This window comes from Nomia melanderi, chromosome 4, assembly GCF_051020985.1.
Source record: "Nomia melanderi isolate GNS246 chromosome 4, iyNomMela1, whole genome shotgun sequence".
Classification (NCBI taxonomy): Eukaryota; Metazoa; Arthropoda; class Insecta; order Hymenoptera; family Halictidae; genus Nomia; species Nomia melanderi.
This window is the reverse complement of record NC_135002.1, coordinates 14,092,315-14,104,048: the sequence shown is the minus strand read 5'-3', so window position 1 is coordinate 14,104,048 and position 11,734 is coordinate 14,092,315.

Here is an 11,734-nt window from a genome sequence, read left to right as displayed (position 1 = left end):
CGTGCTCGGTTCCCACGTAATCAAATACTGTCATACCGGCGTTCTCATTTTTCAAGGCAGAAACTGATTCCGCAGGGGATTGTAGTCGAGATGTCGGAGGTAATCTTCCGAATTGGTACGATCTTTAGGGATTCGGTGAAAGGGTATTGGCACAATTATCGTCACCGTGACGAAGCTATTCTGCAGACGGTGCTTCGTCCTCCCGATTCTTTCCTTCGCAATCATGGCTCGCAGAAGTGAAGAGAAACCGACTGAAGGAAAGAAGACTAAGCCCGATTAGCTATCGGTTAAAATCTTCGATTGAATGACAACATTTATTTAACACTCATGTTGCTTCAACGTCTGATCATTGTCTTCGTGGTATTTTTATAACATGTTTTAATCATTAAAAAGCAATCATAGTTGCACGTGTTCTTTTTAATACATCAATAATTGTTGAATACAAAATTTGATCTTACGTATCTTATTTTTTATTTATTTTCTTTTTAATTTTACTAGAACTGTTTTACTTTTACTACTTTCTTGAAAGGAAATGTAATCAATTGAAACTGTTTCCATTGGGATTTTTTTTCGAGGAAGGACATGCGAATATTTATCACGTGTGTGGTGAATATTAATACTAGTGAGATATTATTTAATTTCACTTTAAACAACGTGGGCAATATTCGTGTTTATGAAACTTAGTTTGGAATCTTCAGTACGCGTTTGATATGATATTATAAAGCAAAGAGTTCTGATAATGTATAGCTGTACAGAATATACGTAATGTATAGTCGATAGAAACTGTACATTTGACCTGCCAAACTGTTCGTGTCAAACACTTTAAGTGTGACATAAAATTCCGCTTTTAGTATGTTCCATAGTGCAGAATTATACGTTTTACGTATACTAAATAACACTATCTTTGTGCCAAAGTTTTATACGTTTGATAAGTTATTAAATATTAAACAAAAAGCGAAGTCAGATCATCCAACAATCTACAATATTAAACTTGATATAAATAATTAGAAAATCATTTTAACTGCCACTTACTTGTTGTCCAATATTTGTATTAAAAAGAATAGTTCCTACAAGAGTTTAAACAAATTCTGGGACTGTAAACTTCAATACAATACATTTATTTAAAATACTGAATATTTATTGAAATACTGTTGTAATACATTCTAAGTTAATTAATAAGTAACACTAACTTGTTTCGTAATTATTAAGATTTGATTATTTCCGTTCATAAATGAATAACCAAATCGTGAAAGCAAACATTTTGTAAATACTTATCCCAACGCGATACTACTCAAAGCCACTTGATACTCTTAACCAAACGGCAACAGAAAATATTACGTCGGCCCACGACATCCGTGCCGATCTCCTAAAATAATTATCATCGTTTATTACTGCAAATTTGTCTGGATAAAATTTCCATTGCGCGATTCAGCGACCCTTGCGCGATGGAAATGCATACTGTCACGTGTGAAAGTTAAGGGGTAGAAGATTGTGTGCAAGAAAATTAGATAGTGGTTTAATAAAGAAAGTAAGGGAATTCGTTAACAAACCGAAAGGAATTATAATTATAATACATTAATAGAAAACTTATTTCTTTTAATTACTCGCATTGCTGTATTTCGTGCCGGCACGCGTTCCGGCGTTGAAAAAACGGGATAGAAAAGGAAAGAAAAAACGGGCGAAAATTTATAACGAATGCAGGAATGTAAATATTACCATCTTCCCTCAGCCGGCGCGGCGGCGACGCGCTCCTGCGAGCGTATTTCACTTTGAAAAGCCTCTCACCCCGACGATTTGTTTCGCGAAAGTTTTGCGAGCGCGTAATCAGTAAAATCTGAATGAACGCTCATTTCAAAGTGGAACAGCAAAATTTGTCTCCCATTTCGTTGCATTCGCCTGTCGGCGTTCCGCTTCATCTATGCTATTAATTAATCTTCGCCTGCTATCGAGCGCGCCACGAGGGTACTATTTACACTTTCAGCATCGCGAACGAACATGTGCACCTGAATGACATTTCTTCGGGTACGACAACGGTACTTTTTTTATGAATAAATTGATCGAACGCTTAATCGAATGCTATAATTGTAGGAGAAAGAGAATTTTGTTTGAAACCGTATAATTATTTCATGACAACTCACAACAAAATAATCCATCCAATCAAACAACGCACATACTATTTATATACTAAGATGCTCTTGTCTCACTCGTACACTTTCTAGAACATTCTTTCGTTACCATGCATTAACTTCACGTATACTTGGAATATTCTAGATTCATAAAAAACGAACATTATTAACATAGAAATCAATATAAAGAAAATCAATTGAGTCTAGAATATTCCAATGCTTTGAACATTCATTCAAAACGCGCTCACAGACACACAGTCGCGTCGTTCATCTATTGCACACACATTCATCACTCATCAATGTATCTATTCTCACACTCAAATACATCCATTTCCACATAATTATTCATAATATTGAATGATTAAACTAGTATATTTGTTATTAAAATATTAGTATGAAGGTTATTAGTGTTGATAATGGTGTGCGAGTTCGAAATATAATACTACTATTAAATATATAGAAATATAGATTTTCCTATTTTTGAGAAATCCCTAGGTTTGTTATGAATAATAAGAGACCAGGGATATTAAATTATTTTTTCATACAGTTTATATCAACGATGGCGATAATTACACACGTTTTTTCAATTATTCGAGTATAATTCAATATATTCAATTATGCCTGTAATTATACTTGAAATTAAATGATATTGAATTGAGAATAAAAATATGAATCAAAATGCGTTTAATTGACAGCAGTATTTGAATGCAAACAATATTTTAAAGTGTATACGGTATATAAAAGGATGAATGGAAACACGACGGAACGGAATTGTTTAATAACTAGTTGCAAAATGTTTCGTGTACATTTTAATCTGCCCAGAATTCATAGAGCTGTATTTGACAACACAATTTCCTCAAGTTTCAACTCTTCCAGGCCAGTCTCACGTAACTCTTTATGAAACGTCCAACCTTATCATCTCATTATTCTAAGTACAGTCACTTTCCCTGCGTTGCCAAACGGATCCTTTAAAGCAATTTGAAACTAATTAACGCGTCGGATAATTTAAATTAAAGTAAGATAACGCCAGCAACTCAGGCTCGTTGCTTCGTCTTTATGGGAAGACTCCAATGGGAGTCAGGCTCCTCACCAGGCTCCAATGAGAAATTTTGCAAACCACGTTTATTAAAATAAACTTTCAATTTCAAATGAGCTGTACATTAAACATGAAGAATGTCTCATAAAATATTTATCCATAAACTTCTCAACGGTACTGTATACGATATATACAAGCTAAATTCGTTATACGTAGTAATACAAACGAGCCATGCAAGCTTTCCATATAAAAAAAAGCGAAAATATAAAAAGCAAATTCTTTCAGTCGAGTTTTCATCGACAATTATAAAAAGCAACGCCAATTCGTTCAAGGTCGTTATATTCCTTTCACTCTGAATAACTCTTACAAAAACCAAAATACATATCATTCGAAAAAGTACTATGCGCGTCAAAATTTTGCAAAAATAGAAACACACAGCTAGATACGATTTCCTTATACCGCCCTCAAATTTAAAAAACATCCCTGACAAAATGATAATGCGAATATTATACGAAAGATCAGACAAATAAATTGGTATTGAGAAAATGATAACGTGATAGGGCCAAACAGAAGAACATAACAGAGTTAATAAAATCAACCAAAGAAAAGCAATTGACACTTTGACTGCTAAGTACACACTCATTAGACTTCCTATGCAGTAGAATCAGTTCTTCAAATAAAGCAGAAACTCAAAAGTCAAGATTCTCCATAACGATTGCTCTATCTTATATCTGCTATATCCAACAAAATTCGATTCGTGCGATACGTCACCAAGAAAATTAATGTTTAACACTAAACGTACCGACACTTTGTATATACCAGTCAGATTACTGGTTACAAAATAAAGATAAACAAATTAGAAGATTAATGTTTCTTAGTTGAAACACTAACAGAAGAAGATATAGAAATTGAGTAATTGATTGATCGGATGATATAGAAATTGATATAAAGTTAAATAGATAAAAGAAAACGCAGAATTTTCAACCAAATTAAAAAACCGGTCATTCGCGGTTCGTTTAATGTTAAGTTCACATAACAAATGGCATCACCTAAATTCGGGTGACGTGCCAATCCCAGTTAAAACGGTTTGTTTCCAGTACACTGCTCAGTGTGCAGACCATTAGAATTTTTTAATCAAGAACAATGACGACAAGTCGAGGTGTGCCGCACGCGCGATATCTCATTAGTTGGCATCTGGAGCCCGAAGTGCAAAGGCGTATTTTGCAAGCAGAGGTTTGCCCTCGGAGAGCAGCGCGCAAGGTTTTCCATCATCATTCACCGTCTCCTTCCGACGTGGGCCAAGTCCCTCACTAAATCGTCGCCGGCTGCTTTCCGGTACAAAGAAATCTTATGCATATGGCTGAATAATCCCCGGGGCAGAATGCGGTGGCTTCAGCCCTTCGAGGAACTGGGACATCCGATATTAAATTCTCGTAGAGGTGCAAGAAGTCCGACACGATTCCCCACGGAAGTAGTCTTTTCCGTGAAAGCGGCGCACAAACATTGACACGATATTTTTCTAGGGCCCGAGGTTTCGCACTCCTACCACGGTTTTCCCGCTCTACATTAACGAATTTCTTCGCCGAGGAAAAAGTTTCAACTCGCCGCCGCTACCCGCCATTTCAGGGCCTTTTTCCCATTTTTCCCCCGCCGGTAATCGATGAAAGAACGACCTTTCAGCCAAGAGCTGACGTTAAATCTTTTTTTGCAACTTCATCGATTCGCGCGCGCGAATGGATAAGGGAACAGAGACTTGTTAGTCGACTGATTCAAGTGGACAAAGGCTGCACAATCTAGCCAAATAGGTGCCGGGGAAAAGGACAAGCTTCCAGCCCTTCATTGTTCAATATAACCTTACTCATTCATCGTTCCTCGCCTCCCACCCGTTAACTTCCAGAACCTCGGACAGCTCGGTGGATGGAAAAAAAAACCATTGGGGATCGTTCGGTGAATCATTTGACCCAGACGGCCATCGTTTTATGCAATTATTCATGGAAACTCGGGGTGTAATTCGGGCGTTAGCTTCTGAAGAAAACTGATTCCGACGGGACTGAATTGGAATTAGAATTGATTAAACGTCTGGGGAATACGGATTCCAAAACTTCCATGAATGAAAGAATATTTTCACGATGTACAACTTTGGAATTGGGCGGCAACACAATTAACGAGCAATGGAGAGCGTAATAGAAAAACGAAGTTAAAATGATAGAGTAACGATGGCAAGGTATCATTGTATCTAATACATCCTAATCGAGTAGTAGTATAGAAGGTATACATGTCAAAGTACAACTGCTACTATATCGTTCCTCTGATTAAAGATTAATTTTAGGGGACAAAATGTATATATATCTTTAATATTTCTATACGTTATATCTTCATAAAGACAACCTAATCAAAACAAACTGGTAGGAACCTAGCCCATCGAAAAAATCATCCTCTATTTGTCCTCCACGATGCAAACGTTCATTTCCCTCGCGAAAACGAACAAAAGTAAATTAGCGATTTTTATCGATGCTTCTATCATCAGAATCGGGAGTTCAGCGGAATCTAGGCCGTAGTTACGACATCGCTCGTTCGCACGGTGGTAGACGATTTCTCCTATCCCTCCCACTCTGCCTCTCCTCACCCTACCAACCAGCTTTTTCTATTGTTATCCGCCTGTGCTTCGAATTCCTGGAGCGTCATTCCGTTTCGTTGATTTCGCCTTCAGGGTGAATCCCCACGGCCAAACGGAAACGTAAATTACACGTTACACGAGTCGTTCGACCTGGCTGATGTATCACTGCAGAAAATTTCACGGCGTTTTCCGCATAAACTTATAAAACTCCGGCCGCTCCGCGCTGGGATTCACGCCCCGCCATGGAATATAAATGCGGCCCGGTAATTGCGGCTGGGAATCGACGACTTCGTTTCGCGCAACCCCTACCCCTCGACGCGACCGTTCACGGAACGGTAAATAATTACGCGGCTCTGTTTGCAAAGCGATTAATAAGAGCGCGAATAGACTTCGATTAATTAAATCGAGGGGGAGCGGTCGCCGACGCCGGAAAATTTCTTCTCTTCCAGCGGGCACAATCGCAGCGGGCTGCAGTTCATGCCAAACTTCTGAGACGCGCGCCGCTTGTTCAAACGAATTGGTGCACCGGAAAAATATTTCCTTTTTTAACTGCGGCGTCAACTATAATGTACGGGAGATTTATTTTCGAATACCTTCGTTAATGGTACCCGCGAAATGGAAAAGCTCGCGTGTTCAATGTTCGATAGACGCAGGATTCGCGTAGGGTGGAATTGAGGTTTGGACTGTCAGAAATGTTATTATTTTTGGGGATATGAGAGAATTTGATTTTTAACTATTTCTCACTTGTGCTGTGAGAAAGGGACTACAATGGTTTGGCAATGTCTTCTTGGATTTTTTTGGAAGTTTACAGGTTACTTTAAGGTTGCTTCGAGGTTTAATCTTGGATCTTGGAATCCGAGGATAGTGGACTTAGCTGGCGTTATTCGGATGGTATCTTAATTTTGGGGATAATAAGGTGGAATTGAAATAGTCTTGTTGGAGTGGGGTAGAAAATGTTAAAATTGTCGAATTAAGTGAACGTTGAATTAATGGTTTCAAATTTACGTGATTTTTCGAGTTATACTTTTTACGAAGGAATATAAATTATTTTACTGAAGATCACTAGGAAAATTAACGGGGAACTGAATGTAAAGCTTTGATGGACACTTGATATTTCGAACGAGTTCAGTTTTAACGATGTAACAATTCGTTTTTATTAATCCATTTTTTATTTCTAATTGCTTTTCCCAAGAACTGCCTTAACAAGCTCATCCATTTACGTTTATCGAAATCCAGAAGCAATCAGAGGGAATCTATGACGAATCGATTCTTCTCGTCGGCAGAAGTGTAATCTGAAGTGCTTACTCTCCAATTTCCACCTGTCTCTTATAATTGGATTTTTATTCCTACTTGAATGGAACAAAGAGTCTGAGGATATGAAAATTCTGCTTCCATATTGGTAGCAATTATTAAACCGATTGTATATGTTGCACGTAAAAACACCGTTTCCGAGAACAATATTTATTTGATCGAGCTCGTAATCATCTTAATAGTTAGAAACTTTGTATCTTAGCAAATATGTGAAATAATTAAAATTAGTAAATTGATTATGCAAGTGCATCAAGTTATTCATTTAAAAATCGCCTTTTACATAATATATTTCAAGATGAGGCTGTAGAAAAACAAATTCTTTAGATTTGTCAAAAATATGTTTAAAAATGTCTAGTTAGATTAAGTTGAATCAATGGTAATATAATATACTATATAAAATGAGTGTGCTGTTTGTTTTTGAATAGTGTCAGTAAAAACAAACTGAAGGTTTATTTAAAATTCAACCAGAAATGAAAATCCACTTATAAGTACGCAAAACTTTAAAGTAAACAGATAAAATCATATTTGTAGTGAAACAATTAGCTAGGTGATTTAATGTAACATAGCTATTTAATTTTGAGGTACTTTCCAAGAATTTCGTGGATATCAATAATTCAGGGGTCTGAATTTTATGAATACTTCAATCCATTGCACCAATTATTAGTAAACATTTGACAGGTAAATAACACTGTCACAATGTTGAAACTAAAAACAATAAAGTGGATACGAAGCAGATTTAGACGGCAGATATAAACGGCAGCATCGGCAGAGAAGCGAAACACGCAGCGTTCATTAAATCGTCGTAATTACTTAGTCTCATTCATTGAAGTGTTCCAAATTTCTAGTGCTTCAAATTTTCGAGTGAACAATGGATCGCAATCCCTTACTGGAATATCAAGTTACATGGGAAATACCGTCACACATTTTACGCTAGTGTAAGACTGTTTCAAAAGATGCTTACTCATGTAAACAATTCATAATTATTTAATTTTGTCATACGTGTATGATGCTTGTAAAAAAGAGTTACAATTTTTAATGTTAATTCTGTGTTTCGACACCTTTTTAATCTAACTGTAACAGAAGTAGTAGCAGAAATTCTTGTAATTCTCAGTGATAACTCAAATATTTGTTTCAGTAAACATAATATCGTCGCAAAATTTAATTAAATCGAAGCGTACAGGCAGGGGAGTCTGAAATGGCGTTGGGTAATAATGAAGAATGCAACCACATATAAATAGCATTTAATCGAATATTATGCAGTAAGGGCTTCTGTGACATTCTTCGTAATCATGTTCCAGATAAATTAATTAATCAATAGTTTAATGTCATAAATACATAGTTTCCATGAAAATATATTTGTATGTAGAAATTAGAAAACGTTTAAGGCTTGAATGCCTTTAAAAGGCTCGTGATTTATATTTCATTATTCTTTACATATATGTAAATTACACTAACATTAGAAACAAAATAAATGTTCAGTAAATTACATTTTCATAATGGTAAGAGTTAACATGCTATTGTTTTCAATAGCTTTATGGATATTATAAGAAGACAAGGAACAATTTTTCTTAAGGTCTTATCAAGTATTTTTATTCTTTCAATTTTCTTCCATACGATTTTATTTAAAGATTTCTTATTTGACAGAAACAAAGAGCTTTAGATAGTGCTCGTATAATCGGTTTTCTACTTTTCACTTTATAGTTATTTTGATTAAACTTATGTACTATCGTGAGACATGAATTATTTGTTCGTATCAACCGCACAATATGCACTCATCAGAAGTATACTATCAGTCTGTATGATTAATGAAACAGAGCAATATTATTTCATAACGATATAATGAGGCTTGTGGAATCAGCGGCTACATGAATTATTTACATTTCATTTAGATATATGAATTTCATGGAGCTATCGCAGAATAATAAGAAGAATTAATAAATTGATAAAGACTACAACATTCCGTCATGTTGATACATATCTGTTCAAAATTTTGAAACTACTTATTCAATTAAAAGTTAGCTTATGTTTTTTAATGGAAAAGATTAATATACAAATCTGGTTTCTTAAATATTTCAAGTTAGTATCATATTCTTAATATTATACTCTATTAATATTTATAAACTGCATATTAAGAAAGATCATATATTCGTAGAACAATGTATAAGAATAAGAAGTTAGACGAAATTCTTTGCGTTCATTAAGGAATTTATTGCATTGAAGATGAAATGGACGTGTTGATTAAATTTATTCAGATTATTAATTTGATAAAAATCGCATTTTTTAATGAAATATTGTACCTGATTTATATTATTCTTATAAACTGTAGTCACAACAATGATTGTTTTGTATCATTGTTTGAAAATCACAAATAATAAATGTTTGTATAATTTCGTTTAACATTCAATAATGCATTCTAATTGTAAGTTTACCTATTCTCTACGTTCTATTTGCGCTGCATTGCTGCATCGAATTGCATATTGACAGTGAGACGTTTATGAAACTCAATTATATGTAAAACATGAAAAGCGTATTGTGTACACGATGCGAGTTGGTTATAGTGTCTCATCCGAAGTTGTATGAAGTTGAGACTGTACTATATGAATTACGTATGAAATATTCAAATATAGGAGAATAGGGAAGATAATACAAATATAGAAAGAACAAAGTAGACTCAACAAATTCATTTATGGTTCTTATGTTAATATTTGTGAATATCGGAGTTTATAAGCAAATATTTCAGTTTGAACGGTAAAAATAAATAACACTGTATTGAAAACGAAATGCATACGGGAAGAGGAATTTTGAAAAAATTATTAATTCCACAAGATTCTAATAATTGTAAACGAATAAATTATTTTAGATTGAAATATTTTTACTAACATTGTTGTGTACTTCAGTAACATTGTACTCGTTTTACGTTTCTTAAGAGATCTTTCTTTAGAGTCATCTTTCGAGATTTGTACAGTTTCTTCTTCAACATTGTTATTGTGGTGTATAAGAGTCATTCAAATTTTTTTCTCACTGATCACTACATAAATTGCATTCGCATTATACCGATGAGGTTAATGAATGCTTCACTTGCACTTATATACGGGAAATTCGTGTGGGATCTTAATCAGATAGTCCAGGATCGGTTCAAGTATCTAACCTTGGCTTTCGACGTTTCACTAACAACACGCTGTTCACTTGTTATCAAAGTCAACTGCTGTAGCTAAAAAGTATACATACTAAATTTTACTTCATATATTTATTATTTTCTCCTACGAGGAGTGGAATAAAATTAAATGAACTCAGGCATGTAATATTGCTATAATTATAAAAATAATTATTTTAAAATCCATTCTTTTAATAGTGCTAATACATCGACGATTAAACATTTGAAACGCACAGCAACTTTCAATAATACTGTAATCATCATTAATGCCTTGTTGAAATTAATTTCCTTCATTGGATATCATTTGTAACGATTAATTAATAGTTTTTATTATGCTCTGTGTTCTTTATTATATCTTCTTCGGGGGTCAAATGATACAGTATCATTTAACCTCTGAAGAAGTTAGCTGCAGTGTTTGTGAAGCGTCAGATATACATTTCCTGGAAGTTTAACTAAAAAATGCAATCCAATAATGCTTCAGCTGTTGTTTTCCTCATTATTTTTTTAGTAAGTGTATTGTTTTGAGTGATTTTGCTTTCACTTGAACTGCATATGTATATAATGGCATATATTTATATACGAATAAATGTATAGAAAGTATTTATATAAATACGTAAGTTCCAAGTAGTTACATTTATTTATGTACGACCAGCGAGTAAAAAAAAATATATAAATTGAAGATATGGTTAAAAAATTTTTAAAGAAAAGAGATTGAAGATTCTTCTAGATTTTTACTTCACATTTACTATAAACTGTTTGGTTCGATCAACACAATCAACACTAATTTTATGCAAGACAGTGGAACGATTATCAAGTTATGTTTTCAAGAAAACACAAAAGACATGCTCTCATAACTACATTAGCTTTTCATACTACCATTATTTACAATTAAAAGAATAGGAAAACAAGTTGGAATAAAATAATTTTGCTGTTCTCTTCATAAAATATTGCATTGTTGACTGACGCTCATTATACATTTTGAATAATTAGTCCGGGATAATAAATGTTCTTCTGCGTTAATATTTCCAGAAAACAGCTTTTACATTTTTCAGCTACAAATAATTTCAGAACCCCTGCTTCTAAATTAATTAATTGGAAAGACTTAATAAGAGAATTGTTTGATGATAAATCAAAATAATGGAGGGATCATTATTGGCTGAATATTTGCAGTGAATAGTGAGAACTCCAACCGTCAGTATAATATTTTCTCTCGACGCACCGCGGAAGCAGGAATGTTAATCATAGTTGCCGGTATTTTCTTTCCATTCCGAGCGAATTTACATTTCATAAGGTCGATAACTATGCTCTACGTTCGGTGCTAAGTAAAATTCATCATGTGAAATGTGCAACGCTAACATGACAAATAGATCACATCGTTTTTTTAAGTAGGAGATGACAAGTAATAGTAGTTACATATTAAACCAATGGTGAAAGACGAAGAATAATCAATAAACCCTTTGGCATTTTAGCTCTTTGCGGACGAGGAATTT